Source organism: Dothidotthia symphoricarpi, assembly GCF_010015815.1.
Source record: "Dothidotthia symphoricarpi CBS 119687 unplaced genomic scaffold P153scaffold_26, whole genome shotgun sequence".
NCBI lineage: Eukaryota > Fungi > Ascomycota > Dothideomycetes > Pleosporales > Dothidotthiaceae > Dothidotthia > Dothidotthia symphoricarpi.
In genome coordinates, this window is record NW_022985033.1 from 1 (window position 1) to 4703 (window position 4703).

The following is a 4703-nucleotide window of genomic DNA, read 5'->3' on the forward strand; positions in this document are numbered from 1 at the left end:
AACCCTAACCCTAACCCTAACCCTAACCCTAACCCTAACCCTAACCCTAACCCTAACCCTAACCCTAACCCTAACCCTAACCCTAACCCTAACCCTAAAAAGTAACAGAGCAGGTCTAATTATTAATAGTAAAAGCCTAGAAAACCTACAGATTAGCTAGGAAAATAGGTAGAAAACAAGGTTTTAGATACTAAGGGGAAGACTTACTAAGTCTATAAGGCCTTAGTTCTGCTTCTAAACACTAGCGTGTATTAAGCTTAACTTATTAGTAATCCTATAGAGTAAACCCTTAGTAACTAAGTTAGAAGTATAATTATCCTAGTACTTCTTCTAGCTGGGAGTAAGCTCTTAAGCCTTATTCTAGGCCTCTTTTAGATCCTAGACAAAGTCCTTATTAATATCCTTAAGTAACTTAGAAAACTATAGGTCTGTTTTAATAAGTAGTAAGAGCTTATAGATATAAATAATAGTAGGCTTAAGTTTATTAGGAATCTGTAGAAATATTAGCTGTAAACAAAGAGAAGAAAGTAATTCTAGTAAACTTATAGTATAATAAGTAGAATTTACCTTAGTAGAGTAGTAACAGTAAGTAGCTCTACTCTTATTAAACTTATAAATTTTACTCTAGGTAGCTAGATATATTACGTAGTTAATATAGTAAGAAGAGTTAAGCTTACTAATAAAGGAGACGTTAACTATAGAAGTAGAGCAGTTAGTAGGCTATAAGGTAGGCATCTATTTAGATAATGTTAGGAAATAGGTAAGAGAATAGGTAAAACTTAGATAGGAAACTTATACTAGGTTCCTTACTAAATAAGTTAGACGTAGACGTAGAAGTAGTAGTAGAGAGCTTAGCCTTAGCTTTAGTAAGATTAGCCCTCTAAGTATTTATCTTAGCCTCCTTTCTCTTACGCTAGGTAGGTGTAAGGGTAGTAGAGGTAGACTACTTACTACTAGAAATAGCACTAGCGTAAGTATTAACTATATTAATAAAGAAGAGTAAGAGAGGTAAGAGCGTATATAAGTTAAAGCTAAAAATACGCATATAGATATAGGTAGAGGTGTTAGTAATAGGTTAACACGTTGTATTATAGTAGAGTTAAAACACAAGAATTTTTACTAGGGGGGGGCTTATATAATAGGCTAGGCCTAGTAGAACCTTAGTAAGTAAAGCCTTAGAGCTTAGTAGGCCTAACTACTAATACCTACACTACTACCTACACTTTAGAAACTCTTAGTACGCTACTAAAAGGACTATAAGTAGAGGAAAACTAGTACTATAGATCCTTAGCAAATTTATCTAATTTATACTAGTAACTACTCTTAGGGTTAGCCTCTTATATTATATACCTATAAACCTTATAAACTTCTTTAGTATAAATAGGTTTATTATATAGTAATATACCTTACAGAACTAGTTACCTTTAAGACTAACTACTAGAAAGGCTAATAATATAATAAGGTAGAGCTTAAAATTATCTATTCTAGACGTCTATTCTAGTAGAGCTAGCTAGAATCTATAGTAAAGTTATTCTATAGTAGAAAAGACGTAGTAATTATAAGGATATTTAACTACTAAATATTTATTTATATTATTAATATAGGCTATAAGTAAATTCTAGGCCTTTACTTAGTAGTTAATAAAAGAAAAGGTAGGTAGGTATTTAAAGCCTATATTAAGTATATAGAAAAAGAATATAAAGATCTTCTATAAATAAAAAAAGTATTAAAGGTTATAGTTATTTTAATTATAGTATTTTACTATATTTAAACTATACTCTTAATACTAGTATAAAGATAGTATACTTTTAGTTCTTTAGTTAGATATAGAGTAGCTATATATTTTAATATCTAACTCTATTATATCTCTTATATAGTATACTAAAACTTAGTATATTTTAGCTATAGATTTATCTAGATAGCTAGAGTATCTAAGATAATAGTATATTTAGTTACTTAATATAACTTAGTAAGGTATACTATACTTTAAAACTATACCTTAAGTTATTCTAGTATAGAGTTTAGCTTTAAGACTATATTAGTTATTTTTAGTAAGCCTAGTACTACTATTTAAGTTTTATCTTACTTATTACTAAAAAATAGACTTATACTATTACTATATAGTAGCTCTACTACGTTATCTTCTACCTAGAATACTAAGTATACTTTAAAGTATAAAGTAGTATTACTACCTTTTAGAACTAAAGTAAAGAAATACTAGCTTATAATAGTAGTATATAGTATTTAAGTACTATTTATATTTATACTATATAAACTATAGATATATATCTTTATATTCTTTTCTATACTATTTCTTCTAAAAATAAAGAGGTAGCTAGTATATTAAATAAAGTCTTTATAGACTTTAAGTTTTAAAATAGCCTTAATAAATATTAGTAGAAGCTTAAACTTTATATATATTTTCTTTAAAGTTTATAAGATATATACTAGTAAGCTTATAATAGCTTTTTTTATATATTTTTATTCTTTAGAGGTTGTCTATACTTAATAGAGGTTAGTAAAGTAGGCTAGAACTTTATCTAGTAATACTATATATTAGTAAAAGATATAGATAATAATTCTATATTAGATATCTACCTTAATTAAAGAATAGATATAAATAGTTAATATATTTTAGTAAAGATATATAGTACTAATAAATTAAGAAATACTAGCTATTTAAATATATATTATATATAACCTTTTCTACTACTATTATAGTAGTATAGCTACTATATTACTACTTATAAAACTCTTATTTTAGTATTTCCTTCTACTAGCTATATATAAATATATCTACTATAAAAGTAGAAGTAATTATTATATATATTAATATTATAGATATAGTATAATAGTTTTATTATTATATACTTAAAATAAAGCTATCTTATTTTCTTCTACTATATTTAATAAAATACTATAGAGTTTATACTAAATAAAAAATAAACTTTATATTTATATAACCTAATATAATATACTTAGCTATAAAATATATATTAGTATTACGCTATAAGCTTAGAACCTAAAGTAAAATAGTAATTTAGAAATTATAAGAGTATATATCTCTATTATAATAACTTTGTTATTAAAATATCTATATCTAATTTTAGAGTAGCTATAGAGAAATATTCTTTTAATATTATAAGTTAAGAAGAAAAAGTTAATTTTATTAATTATATATCTAAGTATTTAAAAGGTAAGTCTACTAGATACTAAGTAGTACTAAAAGAAGATAAAGGTTCTTAAATAATTATTATATAATATCTACTAGATATATTAAAGTAGATCTACTAGTAAATTAATTAATATTAACTAGTTAAGGTAGTTACTACTATATATAATACTTTAGATAGCGTTACTACTAAAAGTAGAGAAAAGGCTATAGACTAAAGAAATACTAATAATAATAGTATATATAGTACTAAGTAAGCTAAAAAGAGCTATAATACTAATTTATATAAAAAAACTAAAGAGTTAATAGAATAATTAAATACTACTTTTATATAAATAGTAGTAAGTAGCTAAAAGGTTACTATAACTAATAGAGATATTACTTTATTAAGTAATAAATAGATTTAATACTAGAACTTTTCTAAGAGATTTATTAGTACTAGTATAACTATAGTTACTAGTATAATTACTAGAGCTATTATAGTTAGTATAGTTAAATTAATTAAGAACTAGGTTATAGTTCTTTCTATATAGTAGTTATAGTTTAATAAGAGTAAGCTATTATTTATTAAGAGTAATAGCTAGAGATTCTTTATTCTATTTACTACTAGATTTAAATTAGAAGATAAGCTAGACTATATAATTAAATAGTAAAATACCTAAATAGCTCTAACTTAGACCTTATTAAATTTAAATAATAGTAGTAGACTCTTAATACTAGATATAGCTAATTTTAGAAACCTATTCTTTACTATATAGTCTAATAAAGTAGTTACTTTAGTTAGTAAAATATAGTATTAATAAATTATATCCTTTCTTTATATAAAATATAAAAGACTTAAAAAGTTAATATAAAGTAAAGCTAAGTACTTTAAAAGAGGTTAGAGTTTTATAATATTAGCTAAAAAGTAATTATTCTTAGCTATCTATAAAAAGTAACTTACTAACCTAATATCTAAGTAGCCTATAACTACTATATTAAAATAAGATTTTCCTAAGAAATAGATATTATACACTAGGTACCTTAAATATAGAAAGAAATAGAATATACTATATAACTAGTTTACTATAAAAATCTTTATATTATTACTCTAAGTAATAATTTTAAATACCTACCTTAAGTATTCTATTATATAGATAAGACTAGCCTAGTAGATAGAGCTGTTAGCTAAGTATAATAAAAAGGCTATAAGTCTTACTTATACTTTTACTATAATATATATTTCTTATATAAATAAATAAGCTCTTCTAGAACTAATATAATAAAAAAATACTAATAATAAGAAGCTAGTAAATATTTATATAGCTAACTTATTTAGAAATAATTCTAGTTAAATAAAGAAGGTTTATAAAGTCTAAAATACTAAAGATAATATATTTAAATTAGATATTAAGTAGTAAATAGTAGTATAATAATAATTCTTATTATATACTTCTAGTTTCTAACTACTATATAGTTTTATTATTAAGGTAGCCTACTCTTTTAGAGCTATTCTAGATCTATTTAACTATTTTAAAAGTTATTAGATACT